This window comes from Dasypus novemcinctus, chromosome 25 (genome assembly GCF_030445035.2).
Source record: "Dasypus novemcinctus isolate mDasNov1 chromosome 25, mDasNov1.1.hap2, whole genome shotgun sequence".
Taxonomy (NCBI): Eukaryota; Metazoa; Chordata; class Mammalia; order Cingulata; family Dasypodidae; genus Dasypus; species Dasypus novemcinctus.
Window position 1 is genome coordinate 22,882,938 of NC_080697.1, and position 13,595 is coordinate 22,896,532.

A 13,595-nucleotide genomic window follows, 5' to 3' on the forward strand; every position below is an offset into this window, starting at 1 on the left:
GCATGAAGATAGAACCATTGATCAGTGGAAGGAGAATTAAGAAAGAGTCCAGCAATAAACCTTCACTTCTACAATCAATGGTTTTGACAAACCTACCAAGTCCGTGTTGACAGGACAAAACTGTCTTCCACACTGATGCTGGGAGAACTGGATATCCATAACCAAATATTGAAAGAGGACCCCTATCTCACTCCCTGTGCAAGAATCAGCTCAAATGGATCAGAGACCTAAATATAAAAGCCAGGACTATAAAACTACTAAAAGAAAATGTAGGGAAACATTTTAAAGACCTTGTGATAGATGGTGATTTCTTGGACCTCACAGCCAAATTCCATGCAACAAGGTAAAAAATAAATGGGACCTCCTCAAAATCAAACACTTTTGCACCTCACAAGACTTTGTCAAAAGGGTGAAAAGGCAGCCAACTCAATGGGAGAAAATATTTGGAAACCACATCATCAACTGATGAATGGATAAACAAATTGTGGTGTATTCACACAACAGAATATTATGCAGCTTTAAGAAGAAATGAAGACTTAAAATATGTGAAACGTGGATGAACCTGGAGGACATTATGTTGAGTGAAGCAAGCCAAACACAAAAGACTGAGTTACTATGGACTAAATATATTGTATAGCATATTGTAGAATTCCATTTATATAAAATGTAAATATAAATCAATTTATAAAGATGAAATTTGATTAGTGGTTACATAGGGCTAGGGAAAGCATGCTAAGGGGTGTGGAGGTTTTCTTTTAGGAATAATGAAATAATTATGAAATTTTTTGTGATGATGAATGCACAACATTGTGATTATACTAAAAGCCATTGAGTATACAGTTTACATAGATCATATGCTATGTGAATATATCTCAATAAATAAATAATTGTGCAAGAATAGCCAGAAATAGCAGCTAAGTACAGCAAGGGAAACATAAAGAGATTGAGAGGTGAAGAATTTTCTTGTTTGTCTGTTCATTATTTTTGTTTATTATTATTATTAAAATAATGAAAATGCTCTAGTAATGTTTGAAGTGATGAATGCACAACTATGTGGTTATACCAAATACCATTGATTGTATACTTTGAAACAAAAATAAATAAATAAATAATTGTGGGGGAGGAAACTATCCAATTAAAAATTGGGCAGAAGATCTGAAAAGACACTTCACCAAGAAGATATACACTGTGTGAAAGGAATTATGTATTTTACACACACGTGTACGGCCCTGCAATAAATCTCCTGCACAGGAAAAAAAAAAAAAAGAAGATATACATATGGCAATTAAGTGCATTAAAGATGTTCAACATCACTAAAACCATACCAGTACACAGCCACTAGAATGATTAAAATTAAAGAAACAAAACAAAATGGACAATACCAAGTCATGGAAGGATATGAAGCAACTGGAACTTTGCTGGTGGGATTGTAAAGTGGTATAGCCATTTTGGAACAGTTTAGCAGTTTCCTATAGCAAAGCATACACTTATATGACCAAACAACCACATTTCTAAGGTATTTACCCTAGGGAAATGAAAACCTATGTTCACACAAAAAAACTGTACATGAATCTTTATAGCGCATATTCTTAAATGCCCAAACTGGAAACAACTCAATTGTTTGTCCTTCAGTGGGTGAATGTTTATCCCCTATAAAGAAACCCATACAATTTAAAACGACTTTGGAATAAGAAGAAACAAACTATTGATACACACAACACAGATGAATCTGAAATGTACTATCCTAAGTGAAAGAAGCTAGATTCAAACTATTATATGTTGTATGATTCCAGTTACATGACATTTTTTAAAAGAAAACTATAGACCAAGCACTTATCAGTGGTTGTTAGGGTTTAGGAATACAGGGAAAGTCTTACTGCAAAAGGCAGCATGAGGAAATATTTTAGAGAGATGAAATCGTTATGTATAATGATTGTAATTTTGTTAGCATGAGTCTGTGCATTTGTCCAAATTCATAGAAATGTATAACCTCCGCCCAAAAAAAAAACACACTGAATTTTACTGTATGTGAGTTTTTAAAACTACATCTTCAAAACGGATTTGTGATCTCCCTTCATCTGTTTCCATCACATTTTGGTCCTCGTCCATCCAAGGCTCTCTATCTCAGTGAACATCGTATTATCACCTATTGCACTAATCAGCAACCTTACAGCTTTCTCTCTTGCCCCATCGATAGAGTGTGTCACCCACTCAACCCCAGTTAGAATTTCTCAGTCCAAGCTATCAACTCTGCTGGACAACTTCAATACCTTTCTAACTGCTCTTGCCATTTCTACTCTTGCCTGCCTCCAATAATTTTCTATACAGCTGCCAGAGAGATTTTAAAACCGTAAATTTGGTCATTTCATTCCCTTGCTGAAAATCTTTCAATTAATTCCCATGGCTCTCAGGATGAAGTTCAGAATCTCTACGTGACCAACAAGGCATGGCACAGTCTCACTCCTGCCTCTCTCTCCAGTCTCACCATGTGCATTGCTTCTCCTCACTCTGTGCTCCAGCCACACTGGCCTTTCACTTCATCAGAAGTGACAAGTGGCCTCGCAGCCTTTTACATGTTTTTCCTTTTGTCCAGCAGTTCTTCCCACCTGTCACTATTATTCATATGCTAGATTTCAACTCTAACACTCCTTCCTTCTGTAAAACTTCCAGGTTCCCCCAGACTACTGCAGGACCCCTTTTAAGTGCTTTCATATTACCCTGGGATTTCAGGGCACTTGTCACAATTTGTAACAAGAATGAACATTTCCTAACCTCCTAGGACAGGAGTTCTCTAATAGTGGTCTGAGACTCACAGCATCGGCAACTCTTGGGAATCTAGAAATGCAAATAATTTTCAGACCCCAATCCAGACATTTCAAATCAGAAACTCTGGGTGCAGAGTCCTGCAATCTGTGTTTTAATCAGCTCTCCTGGTGATTCTAAAACACACCTAAGTTTGAGAACTACCATGGAAATGAACAACCATGAGAACTTTTTTTAAGCATGCTTAGTCAATCAAAGGAAAATGTACTTCCATAGCCATCCTTTCTTAAGTCAGCCAATCATTTTCAGTCAATCAATAATCATCAATAATAAAATTATTACATTTGCATAGTATAATCTAGTTTGAGGCAGCTTTACATGTTATCTGATTTTATTTCATATTTGCCCTGTGAGGGAGGTAAGACAGTTATTTTGTAGATGAAGAAATTAGGCACAGGGTAGTCAGAGAAAGTCTAAAGGTCTAAAGTCATGCAGTTGGTAAATGACAGAACTAAGCGTTTTGACTTCTAGTCCAACACTAATTTCATTGAACCACACTACCAATATGCATAAGCAATCATTACCACAGAATTCAATTTCATTGATATTATACCAGAACATGCAATAAAAGTAATCCAGAACGTACCTTATTTGAGCAGAAATGAAAAGCTATCACTCCCCACATCAGCCCCAGTTTCATTATCCTTCACTCTCCACTTCATGCTAGCAAAGGATGACACCATCTCTTGGAGGAGAACTAGACTGAACTCCACTGACCTGAGCCACTTCAACCTGCCTTGGCAGAAGGCAGATATAGAGCCTCTGTTGCATAATTCCAGAGGTTGCCATTCCCCTCATAGTCCATGGGGAAGCATCCCTGGAGTTCTGCAGTACATAGCCTGCTCAGCTGTACTGTCTCAGGAGATAACTTTTTCGAAAGGCCTTATCTTAAACATAATGGTTTTTTTTAAAAGACTTATTTATTTTTTTATTTCTCTTCCCTTCCTCGCCCCTCCCCCACCTCCGTTGCCTGTTCTCTGTGTCCATTTGCTGTGTGTGTTCTTCTGGGTCCACTTGGATTCTTGCCAACGGCACCAGGAATCTGTATCTCTTTTTGTTGCGTCATCTTGCTGCAACAGCTCTCCAAGAGTGCAGCGCCACTCCTGGGCAGGCTGTGCTTTTTTCACATGGGGCAGCTCTCCTTACGGGGTGCACTCCTTGTGCATAGGGCTTCCCTACAGGAGGCCCTGGGTTTGAACCCTGGACCTCCCATGTGGTAGGCAGTTGCTCTATCAGTTGAGCCAAACCCAATTCCCAAACATAATGTATTTTTGTCACTTGATATATATGGCATTACACATTTGTAATATGAAAATCTAAAATGATGAAAATTTCAAAGAAGTTTTAAAATTACAAGAAAGTAATTAAAGGAAGTGGATGTGGCTTAGGCAACTGGGCTCCCGCTTACCACATGGGAGGTTGCTGGTTCAGATCCTGGTGCCTCCTAAAGAAGATGGCAGCTGGCGCAACAAGCAGGCACAGTAAGCTGACAACAAGAGACACAAGAAGAAAAAACATAATGAGAGACACAACAAAGCAGGGAGAATTTCCCAGTGCCTCCTAAAGAAGACAGCTAGCTGACACGATGGGCAGGGGCAGCGAGCTGACACAACAAGATGACACAAGAGTCATGGGGAGGAAAAACATAATGAAAAACATGGGAGTGGAGGTGGCTTGAGTGATTAGGCACCTCCCTCCCACATCAGAGGTCCCGGGTTTGGCTCCCAATGCCTCCTAAAGAAATAAGGAAGATGAACAGACAAAGCAAGTGAAAAACAACAAGGGGGTGCAGAGAAATAAATAAATAAAACAGGGAAGCAGATGTGGCTCAAGTGACTGGGCTCCCATCTACCATATAGGAGGTCCAGGGCTCATTTCCCAGGATCTCTTGGTGAAGACAAGCTGACCTGCATGGTGAAATGGCCCAAGCAGAGAGCTGGTCCATGCAGAGTGCTGGCCCAAGCAGAGTACTGGCCCGAGAGGAGTGCTAGCCTGCACAGGAGTGCTAGCCCGAGTGGAGAGCTGGCACAGCAAGATGATGCAACAAAAAGAAAGAGAGGAGAGACAATAAGAGATGCAGCAGATGGTACAGTGAATGGACACAGAGAGCAGACAATGGGGGTGGGGGTGGGGGAGGATAAGCAAATCCTAAAAAAATAAAATAAAATAAATCTTTTTTAAAAAGAAAGTAATCAAGAACTTGGAGAAGAGAGAATTTCAAAGGGAACAGTTGAAAGAAAGGAATATCCTATACCTGTAAGACTTGAAAATTGGCTAGGTTAAGCCACCCAACTAAAAACTCACAAGGGATAATGAAGTTAGCAGTATATAATAATACAATAACTAAATTTATATGGTAAATAGAATGTAAGGTAAGGGAAACGGACTTTGGCCCAGTGGTTAGGGCATCTGTCTACCACATGGGAGATCCGCGGTTCAAACCCCGGGCCTCCTTGACCCGTGTGGAGCTGGCCCACGCGCAGTGCTGATGCGCACAAGGAGTGCTGTGCTACACAGGGGTGTCCCCTGCGTAGGGGAGCCCCACACACAAGGAGTGCGCCCATAAGGAGAGCCACCCAGCGCGAAGGAGGGAGCAGCCTGCCGAGGAATGGCGCCGCCCACACTTCCCGTGCCGCTGACGACAACAGAAGCGGACAAAGAAACAAGACGCAGCAAAAAGACACAGAAAACACACAACCGGGGGAGGGGAGGGGAATTAAATAAATAAAAATAAATCTTTAAAAAAAAAAAAAAAAGAATGTAAGGTAAGAGGCAAGAGGCAAATAAAGCAGTCAGGAGAGATGATGGTGGCATGGAAAAAGAAGGTAGCAATAGAGGTGGACAATGAGGGCCAGAATCTAAAGACATTAAAAAGATAAAATCAATAGGAGTTGATTAGTTGAAGGTGGGAGGTGAAGGAGAGGTTTCTGTAAACATCAACAGAAAACATCAGAGCAGAATGGTGTCCCACAGGTCTCTGAGGTTCTGTTCTTTTGTCTTCATTCTTTTTTATGCTTTCTGTTGCTATCTTGATATTCTCTACTTGGTGAGACATCATTCTCATATCCTCCTTTGGTTCTTTAGGTGTGATCTCTTTTAGTTCTTTTAAGGTCTTTATCTAGTATAGTAGCTGGTTTAAATTCTTTGTCTAGAATTTCCAATATATGGACTTGACTGCTATTTTTGTCTATGTATGGGCCTTTTTTCCTGTTTCTCTTCATATCTCATATTTTTTTGTTGAAAATTGGACATTTAAATAATATAATTGGCAAAAATATCCAACCCCCTCCCCAGAGTTTCATGTTGCTGCTGTTTGTTATTACTGTTATTGTTAATATTTGTTTAGTGGCTTTACTGAACTAATTCTATAAAGTCTATATGCAGGGTGTGGCCCTGAAGTCTTTACTTGGTTAGCTTATTGGTGAGCTAGTGATTGGGTAGAGATTCCTTTAAATTCCTTGAACCAGTAAGTCTTCCAGCCTTTGCCAAGAGACTGTGTGTGTGGGTTGAGGAATGGAGTCAATGTTCTGGCATTCCACACTCCTTAGCCTTCACTTCCTGTTTGCTCAGAGCCTCTAGTTCAGTCAAAGGTGAGAGATTAGGGCCTTCTCTGGTGTTTCCTGGCATGTGCCCAGCCCTGCACATGTGTGCGGCCTTTCAGATTCCCAGGGGTAGCTTTTCACAGCCCACTATGAATATCTCATTCACTAGCTTTATATATATATATATATATATATATATTTTTATTATTTGGTCAGCTACTTGTTTGTCTCAACTGTTATTGCTGCCACCAGCAGTTATTTTAAACAATTGTCACAGATTAATTTCAACAGTGCCCCAAGAAAAGGCTCTTCACACTAAGCAAACTCTGATTCAGGTCAAATGAAGACAAGCACTGCCAGTTGATGTTTCCATCAACTGAACTGTCATCAGTTTCCATCAATTTGAACTGTCAGGTCAAATAGTAATAATTTTCTGGTAATGGGGCTTTAGGGGCAGCTCCAAACCCATTTTCCCCACTTCAGTGACTGCTAGGGTACTTACTGCTTTTCATGATTGCAAGACAGGTGGCTTTCAAGGCTGCCATGGAGTTGGGGAGAGGAGGATGGGAGCAGAGCAATTCAAAATGTCATAAAGTTAATTCTTCCCAAAAGTCAGCCATTTTCCTTGAATAAACACTTCAGATTATTGCAAGCCTGTGTTTAACTTCTAGAATTCTGGTTTATTTTGACAATTCTTGCCAGTCTTCTCAATGCTTTTATAGAGGAGCAGATTTCTAGGGGTCCTTAATCCATCATTCTGGAAGTGGGAACACTGAAAACTTTTTATTTAAATTATATAATTTTTTATTTATGAACATCTGCTAATACTCTGGACCCATTAACAATTGTATCAGCTGACATGGGTTTGAGGAGCCAGCTACCATAAGCACTACATTGGTTGATCTTTACAACAGCCATAATAACAGATATTGTTGTTATTGGTACCATTTTCAAACGAAGAACGTGAGACTTAGGTTACGTCATTTACTCAAAACCACAAAAGTTAGTAAATGGGAGAGGTAGAATTGAGTCCTGGTCACTTTAATGCCTAAGTTCTTAAACTTCATGCAATAGCTACACTTTGGAGACAAGTAAGAGAAACCAATTCATGCTAACTTTGAACAGAAGATAGAATTTTACAATATTGTGATACCCAAAAATATCAAAGGCAGAAATGGAGGCCCTCTCAGACAGATACTGGGACCAGTGCCTCTTCATTTCTTTCTACGTATCCACTCCCTCTACTTCTCTGACCTACAGGGTAAAAAATATTCCCCATCCAAAAGTCTATATATATATTTTTTACCTTTTTTTTTTTAAGAAGGTACCAGGGATTGAACCCAGTACCTTGTACATGGGAAGCAGGCCCTCAACCACTGAGTTACACCATCCCCCTTCCTTTAGCTTTTTGAGCATATTTAGGACCAATTTTTAAGGTCTTTATCTAGTATGTCCCAGGTCTGGTCCTCCTCATTGATGGTTCTAGTGCTTTAATCTTCTCCTTTGCATGGACCATCACTTCCTGTTTCTTTCTATGTTTTGTGATCTTCTATTAAAACCTGAACATATTTATATTTTAATTAGTTATTTCTGGATTTTAGATTCTGAGTTATCTGTACCTTAAGCTTGTATCAAGCTAGTATTATGACAGAGATTTCCTTGAAGGCCAGGAACTTACAGAGAAAAAAAAAAGAAGGAATAAAAGAAAACACCTTTACCAGTCTTGCAGATGGACCTGTGCGAGTGCTCTCCTTCAGAGCTTAGACATACAGTGAGTTTAGAGAACAGCTTGAGGCAAAGCATAAGGTCCTCCCTGATCCTTTCTCTGCTTGCATCTTGTCCCGGGTCCGTTTGTATGTGGACCCTAGTGTCTCCCCATTTAAACAGACCCTAACGTCCCCCTCTTCCTTGGGAAACACTGTTTCTTCACATTCCTGGGAACTTCACTCTATGTCCCATAACCACCTACCCTCACCTGGGAAGCTGAAATTTGACAGTTCTCCTACAGCTTTCTATAGAATAGCTCTGTAAGCTGTTTTCTACATGAAGGGAGTTCTGGGACAACGAGCCACTCCTTCAGGAGCGTAGCTCAGTCCTTCATGCTGCTTCGAGCGATTGTCACAAACATATGCTCCCAGTATGCACATGAGGGTTACTCTTCTCCCTCTGGAATGAGGACCAGGGACCCCACACTGGGAGTGTGGGCTGGCTGCACTAGGTGGGTGAAGGAAGGAGAGAGGGGCCAGCAAAATACCAGGAGATCCTACCAGTTTGGTTTTTTTCCTACCAGTTTTATTATAAGTCGTCTTTTTCTTGATTCAGCGCTCACCTTGTTACTGCAATCCTTTGTTTTCTGATGCTTCGAGAAAGATGCTCCTGCCAGTTCTTGCTGGATGTTCAGAGCTTCAGCATGGGAACAGAGCCCTGGAATGGCTCACCCGACCATCTTGATCTGCAGCGCTCTTTTTAACAGCTCCTCTCCTTGGTTCTCTCTGGTAAACTAGCGTGTCTGTGGTTTAGCTCATTGCTCTCTTGGAGCTACCAGCTTCCTCTAACCAATTCATCCACTGTGTTTTGAGGATGCCCTTAGGCTTTAGCATCTCCACACTCTGTTTCGAATAAGTTTGTTCCTTTGGGGAGAGCGTAATTGATCTCGGTTCTTAAGGCTTGCACTCCTCAGGGACAAAATCTCTGAGTCACAGTCCTGGAGCTGGGGTCAGGGACAGTGACATGCCTCTCTCTGAGTGACACTCCTACTTTAGGAGCAGGGCACTATGTGGGGACCGTAGTCTCTGATCTTCTTGCCTTGCCTCTCCCAGTATGGATTCTCTACCCTACAAATGTGCTGGGGAAAGGGCAGTCGGGGTCCCAGTATTCTCAGCATGCTTGCTGCACCTGAGGTAGAGCCTAAACCCTGTGAACGGGACTGAGTGAAAGAAGGGAGCCCCTGAGCTCTTGACTGTACCACCTGGAATCTAGCCCCTGCAAAACACAGCAGAAGGCGATGAAAAATTCTGGTGGCATATCCTTCTTAGGTGATATTATAGCCCTCAAGTGGGAGCCGGGGTAACACTGAGCCCTTTCTTCTTGGCTTCACCTAGCTAGAACAGAGTTTCTGTCACATGGAGCTGGGAGGAGGAGGGGTGGGAGAAGGTCTTGGTTCAAATGCCACAGATTCTTGTTGTTCTTGTTAAGGTTTACTAGACTTTCTTGAACAAATCTTCCTTCATTTGCTATGTGCCCTTAGGAAGATTTCCAGAAACTTAAAATATTTTAAATAATTTTCACCAGTTAAGCTTGTTTTGCTGGGTCCTACAGAGCAATTCATGCTGCCATTCTGGAAGTGGAACTTTAAATGTTTGTTGTTTTCATCTGCTGAAATTGTTGTAATTTGTTAACAGCATAGAAATCTATTACACACAGAATTAGTGTTCTACAAAATATCCTTTAAGGAACACTGATGTAGACCAATCAAGCCTTGAAATAAATTAAGAATTAGATTACATTGAAAATGATAAAGATTAATGATTAATGGAAAAAATACTTAATGTACTTATTCCAATAATGATTTGTTTTATATACAATTTCAAAGGGAAGAGCATACTCATCTCGTTCAGTAAATTATGCCATGGTCAAATTTTATCACCACTACCTCATGGCATTTTGGAAGGTTAAACAAGTCAGTGGGTTCCACATAACAAGTTAATTTCAAAAAAATATTGGGAGACTGTTCTACAGTTGCCGTTTTTAATATTTGCCTTCTAAGGACATCTTTGAAAAACTACCCACAAAAATCACTCTTCCAGAAAAGAAGGCATTTATGCATCAATAAAGCAAGAAGATCATAATTTCAGGATTATGAAGGACAGATCTTTAAATTGAATACATTTAGCCTTGTAAAAAAAAACCATTTTCTCCCTTATTTTACCCATTTTATGGTGGACCTGTGAAAACTTTGTTACAGACTCGTCTGGCATGTTGGGACACTAAAATTTGCCAACTAAACAAATAATGGCAAACTTACTAGGCCATTTTTGTTAAGGCATGCCTCTCCACATGTACTTTTTGGATGAAGCTGAGACTTAATTCCTATTAATATGCAAATATAAAAGTACCAACTGAACATTCACTTTACTAAAATATTTACTAAACATTCCTTTAAATAAATAGCTATCCAATTATATTTTCATTTTATATTCAAGTACTTGCCAAAGGAATTTGGAAAGGAAGAATAAATAGAGGAATTGAAAGATGAGAGTATGTACTTGGACACTGAGCCATATATTGAAATTATGCATTTTTGAAATTATAATTATTGTATATGGGAATAGTATTGCATGTGAGAAGTCAAATTTACAGAATAATTTTCAGGAATACAGTTTCTTTGCAAAATTAGGAACACCAATGTTCGTTACTAACATAACTTAGGAGTAAAATTCCTGGATACTTTTCTGTAGCATAATATATCTCTGAGAAATTTTCCGGAAATATAAGAGGAGTACAGCTGCTCTGGAGTTCATCCAACTTAGGCCAATACCTCCATAATTCTTTATAAAGCTAATAAAATCACTGGAGCCTTCTTACTGTTATTAAATGCTAGCAAAGGCCTTGCCAGAGCCACTTAGCCAAGAACTGGTGTGGTAGATTTCCAGTAACTAAGTGGCCACTACACAAGACCAGAACCAAGTTCTGTGTAAAATATTTCACATTTGAAAAAGACAGTAGCACTCATTTCTGGCTTTGAGGATTCTATGGTCAAAGAGTCCCCTACACCATGTTTGCTGGAGGTAAATTGAATGTATCACTGGTGCCTCCTTTTACCTTTTTAACTCCATGTTCCTCCTCCAGGGTATTATAAGAATTTTTATTTTTCTCTTCCTTTTTCCACTTTTACAAGAGAAATCAGGTAACTCATTTGTCCCACAATTTATTTAGAATACGAAAAAATAACTGGGGAAAAGCAAAAGATCTTCCAAAACAAATCATGTGAATGTCTCTTTTTCTTTTCCTCAAAAGATAAAATGTTTTGAAGTAAATCACAATTCTGGCAAAGTCTCCTCATCTGGACTTTAGGGTGGGGAGTAAAGCTCAGATTCCATCAAGCCAAAGGGAGATCTAGTTTGATGATATTTCCATGCTTCAAAGACAAGGCCAGAATAATTCTTTCCTAAAGTTTTCTTCCCATTTGAGAAGGCCCACCCACTTTTAAAGTTAGCACATCCATGGCTTACTCAGCTATGAGAGTTTCTCTTTCATCTTACAGCTGACCAGTGACATCACCTAGAAATTGGAGATCTAGGCCTAGTTTTAGTGACCAGCCATTCAGTAGCAAGGTAAATAGTCAAGAAAGAAGTGTAACTCTGACAGAGTCAGAAAGTCCAGATCAACCAGACAGGTATTGAAGTAAGGGGTCCCCAGGGGAGCACAGGCTCAGGATCCAAAACTTAAATGATGAAATGATTGTCAGGGGATACTCAAGGCAAAGTGAGAAACTGCTGGAATGAAAGGGAAAACATCTAAGAACACTGTGTCCCAGCGTCACCTGATCTCACTCATCTCAAGGCCAAGAGAAGGTAGTTCTCTTTCCATAAACATTTATTAAGGAGTAACAAACCCGATACTTATACCAGGAATACAGAGATAAGAGGGAGACTTTCAGAGCTAAACATGCTAGAATGTACTGGAGCATCTTCTTTCACTCCCTTCCTAAACCTCAGTAAAACAAGAATAGAGTGATTTTGTCTTTTGAAGGCATAAACCTATAAGAAAGATGTTACAGGAGAGGAAACAAAACCAACAACATTTTTGAGACTGGAAAGTTGAGGGAAAGCGGTAAATGACTTAACAGACATGAAAATGTTGAATGTTGAACATGAAGTGGAGAAAGCTACAGAATTCCCAAAAGGCTCAATACTTGGTGGCATATGCTACTATTGAGAATGGAGATGAGAAAGTATGACTAAAACCAGAGCATTGGTTCTTAAGAAACAGGACTCAAAACAGTGGCCAAATCAGTCCTAATGGTCATTCTTAGCACTTAACTTACGGTCTTAAAATACCGTTTCCCACTTATAACAACAACAAAAACACAGGGGCTGAGCCGCTGCCGTGGCCGTGACCCGCGCAACCAGCGCGAGCTGGCCCGCCAGGTAAATACGAAAGAGCAGAGCGACCCCGGGAAGGCCAAGCGCCGAGATGACGCGCTTGCTGCTGCTGCCCCCAAGCAGAGGGACTCGGAGATCTTGCAGTAGAAGCAGAAAACGGCAAACGAGAAGGGGGAACCCACGTAGCTTCACGTCCACCCCCTTGCCCTCCGCCTGTGCGCCTGGAGCTAGTCCCGCCACGCTCGCGGTTCCTCCTGCGGGGCTCATGGGTCCCAGCACCGGCGACGTTCTCTTTGCTCTGAGCCTGCAGCGGGTCCCTTTCATGCTTCCTTCCCCTCAGGTGGCCTCTCTCCCCCTGGCCACTCCTGCGGGTGAAGGGGTTACCGCTGCCCAGTGGTTTTTATTCCTGCGGGGCTCATCCCGAAGTATTAAAAGTAACTTTGTAAATAAAAAATAAAATAATAAAATTAAAACACAGGGGCTTTTTGAAGAAATAGCTGACACCAAGTCTGGGGTGAAAAATGTACAAGCCTGAAACACTTTGTCATATCAGTTAAAAAGGAAGCTATCAAAAACTATTAAAGTCATATAAAAAAGACTCAGGAGTCGAAGAGGCTCCCACTGGCCAAAATGTTACAGAATGGATGGCAATAGAATAATAGTTCCTATGAATTAAAACACATCAAATCTGTTGGGATCCACATTTCAAAATGATATATTTTTTAAAAATCCTAATTGGTCATCTTTGCAGGCTGATGTGGAACCAAATTCATTAACTTAAAAATTAGTAAATAAATGGACAGAATGAAGCACTTATGCCTCTTTATATGAACTGGATAACTTCATTACAAAATATTAGTTGAAAAGAAACTAATTAGTGAAAAAGAAATGATAGGATTAAAATAACACCATTTTGCAACTTCTGATAAATTGATGGATCTAGACATGAAGTATTAATAGCTACTAACCTTGTAAAAAGAGGCAATCAATCATTATATGCATCCTTACAGAAAAACACAACACCCTCTAGTTTAATTCATGAAATCATGTGAAAGGTATGAGTGTTCTCTGTACATTTTTTCAACTTCTTTCTATATTTATATTTTTAATTAAAAATATAAAAGTT